A 6,472-nucleotide genomic window follows, 5' to 3' on the forward strand; every position below is an offset into this window, starting at 1 on the left:
TAACCGAGATGCCGTTTGTATGAAACATAAAGTCTCATTTCAGAGGTTATGGATAAAACTGGATTGAGGGGCTGGCTGTTTGTTTTATTCAATGAAACATTACAGAAAACAGAGAAGTCAGTATATACACTGCTGTACAGCCCTCGCCTGCACTGCACTACATTAAAGCTTTGGAACTAGTTTTTAAATGTTTTTTTTTACTTTTCATATCTCCCTTCTTTTACAGACACAAACTACTACAGCATGTGTTAAAATGTGAAGAAATTAAAGGTGGAGAAATAATGAAAGAATTGATTTTAAAAGGAGAATTTGGACATTGACAAAGTAAAAATGATTTCATGCATTGCACTAGGTAAAAAAAAGAGAGAGGGTTCAAAGCAGCACATAATGTTGGCAGTGAGAACTGACCTGGCATCCGGCCTTTTGCAGCCTCTGCCAAACTTCCCTCTCCACCTGTTCCTTACATTTTTAAGAGGCTTTATGAGTCAGGCTGATGTGCTGGTGAGGTGATCAACCCTAAAACCAGCATCAAACTTTCCCAGGGTTTGGAGGGCCAAACAGCTGGACCTTTCAACTGAATTCATCCCTCTCTACTTGTGTTCCTCATTCCTTTCTTCCTCCTCTGTGCCCAGTGGAGTTCCCACATGTATAACTGCAGCAGTTGGGGTGATGGCAAGCCAGATGGGAAAGTTTCTTTCTGGGCTCACAGCATTCCTCTGATGACAACAGGGGGTCAAGACAGCTAGAATCCTCTATAAAATACTTACTCATACTTTTGATAACACTTTATATCTATAAGTATGTTACAATACCATCAAAAAGATTTTACCAACTGGTCCTGGTCGTCAACTAGGGTCATCAGTTAAGGGACGGAGGCTTTTGCAGACAGACGTCTTCCCCTGACTTACTGTTGTTTAGAGCAGATGTTCAGGGCGTTCTAGTGTCAGTGATGGGCAGTGTAAAAACAGGCTTACACATGTTCATGTCACTATATCGTTACAACTAGAGGAGGAAGTTATGTCATCGGGCCAGCTGGCTCTAATATGTGGTGCAGCACTGTGTGAAAAATATGGAGCAGGGGTGGAGCCAAAACTCAAATTTGGCTTTGTTGCTTGCAATATTTTTTTGCTTTGGGTTTAGGCTTCACACACAGTAGGCACTTGCAACAAGGTTTAGCACATTCCCTGTGTGTAATTTTATGCTGAATACACATTCGTGTACACATGTGGTCTTCCCGTCAGTCCTGCCTGTGCAGTTTTGTTTTCTGTGACAATAATTATGGATTTAACAGTCAAGAGATAAGCTTGTCACAGATGTTAAATGGCAGAATTCCATCACAGAGCATATGTATTTTGATAGGGTGAGGTGAAAAAAGAAAACATGCCATCTTTAAGCAGCATGTCTGTGTGGGGTTAGTGTTTTGATATGTGGAGTGAGAAGGAAAACTCGGCCCCTGTCTGGGAGAAAGGGTCGAAGCTCTGTTATGGAGCTTAGGTCTCCATATATCCTAATAAAAACACTTAAACTCTCTTGTGCTTCCTCTGCCTGATCCAGGGAGCTACCTGCAGGCCCTCCAAAGAGCACATTTAATAATGGTCTCCACCCTGGGCGATAGACACTTGGGCACAATCTAGTCTTGGAACAGCAGCACAGTATTCTGGGAAGGATGAGGCCTGCAATAATGGTGTGAATGGTGTGGTGAGTGTCCCTGCAATATCTGTTTAAGGCTGTAGTCTTTTCAGTAATTACATTCTTTGGCAGTTTCCCAAACTTTGTTCAATTTAACTACATTTTAACTGACACATTTTATATTTATTTTTCTCCACCTTGCTCTTTTTCACCCAGTTTTTTAAGACACTCTCCTTTCATGGTGTTTATGGAAGCAGTTTGAAGTTGTTTTCCTTTGCCACCATAATCCCTGTTTCTGTTCCACACAGACCTTGATGTGAATGAATGGGAAGGTAATGAAATACTTGTGCTTTCGACGATGTTAAACCAGAATCGAAAGTGACATTTTTTATTTGTTTTTGCCTCTTGTTTGATTCTTGGTAATGCAGACAATCAACAGGGTAGAGGAGTTAAGTGTATTATAAATTACTGCGAGGGAGCCACCTCGCTCTTGGAGCTCATCCTGATGCTGCTGCTGCCACTTTGGGTTATGTGAGGAGTAAAGTACTTTGGCAGAGACCGTGGAGCGGCTCCACAGCACTCCTTTGCATATCAAATAAACAGCAGGGCATGATGGCGGTGCCAACTTAGACATCTACGTTATATGTACACAATGCTGCACATGCATATATCTGTAAAAGTGCTGTTGAAGTCAACTGAATATCTCCAGTGATACAGATCGTGGTGACATAGTGTCTGAGGCTGAACTGGTTTGTATGTGGTGTGTTTAGAATCCTGAGAAGATGTTTCTCATGGTGCGCTTTACTTTCAGGATGTGACACTTTTGATTTGAAGCAACACAGGTGAATATGGTAATTAAAACAAACGCATTCACACAAAATATAATTACAAATTTTACACACAAGAGATTTTATATTAACACTAACACCTTTACTAATCATTTACACCGTTTTTATGTTTTTAAATTGCATTGTGTTGATAAATAAATGTATTTGAATGTTACATGCTTTCATTTACAGTAAAAAAAAAAAAAAAGATCAGGATTTTCATGCTTAAATCCCATGTTTATAGTCCCCTTTTCTGTGTCCTCAATCCATAAGGTGACGATCCATGACTCTTATTTTCATAACAAAGCGTTCCATGGTCCAGCAAACAAACTGTTGTATGGATGTACTATTGATTTCACATTCACACATCCAGACTTAAAGAGACTATGGGATTGCCCAAGAATCCCAAATCTGTGTGCTACTCACTGTCTGTCAAGTTGACATCCACTCTCTTCTGTAAACTGGCAAGATTATTCACTCAACAGGATCTCTCTCCCTTTCATCCTGCGAACTACAGGCCAATCCGTCCGCTGACAGCCAAGTGATAGCATACAGATGGAAATGAAGGCAAGCGGGAGAATGGTGCTGTTTGTCAAACATGGAAGAAAGCTTCTGGGTTCAGCGAGTGAGCTCCTGTGCGAAAGTGGGTCCTCTAACTCTGACTTCACTTACTGTGAAGTTTAAACACTTAAAATCTTTATGGAGATATCATACATGTTGTATGTACTTAAAACTCAATATGATCTGATTACCCCATATGTTGTATAGCCATCAACATGACAAAAGGAATCCCAGTTTTCATCACAAGTTTGTTGTAAGACAGCACAGTGCCCTTAAGGTTCCATTAGCTGCACATACAGATGTGAAACACTTCTCTATGAGCAATGATAAAGCATAGCGGTAATTTATGGCATTGCTGATGTATTTACAAGAATGTGCTTTCTCCCTCAAATGCCCTCTAATCGGTCTTTTTTGAACAGTCTATTCTGAGCTGAAGGTGGACACAAGAACAGGAAAATATACTCACAGTCTGCTCAGGAGATGTCATTCATGTCAGTTATTTGAGAAAGTATATTGTGTATAGCCATTATGTTGATAACAATCATACAACAATATAACTGGTCTCAAAACTTTATATGAGCAATATGTGCTGTGAAATGCATTTCCTTCTCCTTGGGCAACAGATAATATGCATTCTTGCCTGTAGTCCACCAAACAATCCAAAGAATGTATTTAGTCCATTCAATCACAATGTTGATTTCTGCTTGGAGATGATCATTGTGCTCTCTGGATCATAATTCATAGTCACTGAAATGAAACCAATTTGAGCTTCTTTCAAGATAATGCAAATAAATATCTCCTGATTTCTTTCACAACTTCCTCTTCATCCCCTTATCAGCACACAAAGCATTTCTCCCTTTCTTAAGGGTCGAATGAAAGGTCTCTCTTTTCTTGAGAAGCAAGGCAGAGGAGAAGCCTGGACCAGGACTGATTCATGTCGCACACACTGGTGGGATGTTATGCATGGATAATTGATTGTCGAAGCAGCATGGCCACTGTTGGATCTTGATGGTGCTGCCGAAATGTCACCTTACTGATGTTACAGTGGCGCCGATATTAAAAAGGCTGGTCTCAAAGGCTCCCATCTGAGCACACTCCTCTCCTACTGTGTCTGGGAGAGACAGTGCTGTTTGTCAGGCTTCTATTTCAGAGAGACAGATCTTGCATTAGCAACCTAATCTGCACAGGACAGTGCACCCACTTCCAGAAGTGCACTGAACATTTCCAATCATAGGAATATATCACTCTGCTTTTAAAATAGAAATCAAAAGGTGGGGAATAGTGTGAAAAAAGACATACCATAATTGAGATCGCATAGGATTTATTTATAGGCAGTTTGCCTCCTTCAAAACCCAGAAAAATTACAATCCAAGCTGTAAGTATCCACTTTGACAACAATAAAGAAGCCATCATTTTTGTAGGAATGTTTTCATACCAGTTTGAAGAAGTTTTAAAGGATAATTGTTTGGAAATGTCTCAGACATTAAGTCAGATAATGCAGTATGCATTTATATAAAAAGAGAGGGATTAAGTGAGTGGAATCCAGTTAATTTCAGAGTTAGGATAGTGCACCAAGAGCTGAGCAGGGACTGGTAAACTGTGTTAATCTATAAAGGCTTATACAGGTAAAAATAGTCTACACCTGCATGCCTTTTTACCTCCATAATACTTTCTAGAGGGAGTCTATTGAGCATCCATTTCCATTACCAAGGGACAGAAAAAGGCTATTTCACCATCAGTTTTCAGAATTGCTTTGCTACATTTTTCAAAGAATGAATCCCATACTAAAGCTGCGATCAACTCAAACAGTATTAGATTTGTTTTTTTTTTCCTGCCAAATTAGTTTGACCATGGATTATGTTGAGTTGTAAATATACAGTATGAGGTAATAACACATAGGAACAAAACTGCTTTGCACAGGCTCATAAACCAAAGATTATTTTTTCTAATAATCATTTAAACTATGCTGTTTTGTTCTTCTTTGCCTAAAATATACGCTTTTGAGCTTTGGTAGTTAAATTTTGCAAATAATGTTACAGTACTGTATATTTGTTTAATACTGGATCCCCAGTGTGTATCTACTGTTATTGGATAGCCCTTTCCTTATTCTTACAATCTGACATACTGAAACCATTCAGAACTCAGGGCTTCCCCCATAATCAAGTGTGAATGAACATGTAAACTTAGCCAAGTATTAACAGAACTTGGCCTTTCTTCTACACACAGCAGTTCATGCTGCTGTGTGAACCGTGGTTGGCGTGACAGAGGTAAAAGGCAAACAGCATGAAGAGTAAAGAGGACCCAAACGAGACAGGCGGGAACAGCCCATACCTTGGGCAGAGAGCTACAGCTGAAAAGGGAGGAAGGAACATTAATAGCCACCATATGTCTGCATATTCTGGGGTCTCCGGCATAAATTTCATTACCCAACGCACAAAATGGACTATCTAAAAGACGTGTGTAACGTGGCCTGAGACAGCTACCTTGTGAAAAGCCGGCCGTTATGTGTGAGAGCCACAGCCTGATCTGTCACGCGGAGCTTTTTAAGGAAAAAAGGGGTAGCAGCTGTTTGGTTCACCTGTCCTGTCCTGTACACGGCTCTCCATCAACCCAGCGGTTAGTGTACTCACAGGCCTGCACCCACAGACATGTTCCTCCACAGTAATCTCAGATGTAACACTCCTATCTAAGGCGACAACATTTACAAGACCACAGCACCTCTGCTGTGTGCAATTTGTGTACTTGTACAATTATATGGTGTTCCATTTGTATGAGCACACTGGTTATAGTCAGAGAGATATCCATAAACATATTGTAGTGTATGGCCTTTAGCCTGCCTGCACTTGGTATCAGGCCATGTTTTTCCACTGGACAGTGAGTGGGATAAATCAACTAGGAAAAACACTGTACTGATGTTTTACAGACTATCCGGCTGCTGTGAAGGCTAAGATACATGATCATGGATTTATTGCTGGTAATTTTCAAGTGCCTACTAGTCAAGGAGTTGGAACTTTTTTGTCTGAGTTCACTGTGGGGAAGTCTTTAGTGAAAAATATGCACAGTGCAAGTGTGTGATTGAATTAAATTTAACTGTTTGCACATATGTTCCCTTGTTTAAGGAGGAAAGTTACTACAGCACTGCTTAAGCCATGGATTATCTGTCTGTGTCCTCTGCCTCTTTAGCATCAACATGGATTCACCCACTCAGAGTCTATCACACATCCACAGAGCTCCCTCAGTGAGCACGGACTTCAGGGAAGCCCAAGCAGTAGGGGGACTTCAGCAGAGCTGAGTGGAGCTGGTAGTGGTTAAGCCCATGGGTATGGCCCTCTCACTCTCTGGCAACCACTTTGTTAGGCACACAACACTAATCCTCCTTGTGTCTTTATTGCCCTCTGTGTAGAGGAGCAGGCTGGGGCTGGGGGCTTGGGGTGGTGGGGGGAAGGGGGGCACTG

Source organism: Monopterus albus, unplaced genomic scaffold (genome assembly GCF_001952655.1).
Source record: "Monopterus albus unplaced genomic scaffold, M_albus_1.0 scaffold1.1, whole genome shotgun sequence".
NCBI classification, from domain to species: Eukaryota; Metazoa; Chordata; class Actinopteri; order Synbranchiformes; family Synbranchidae; genus Monopterus; species Monopterus albus.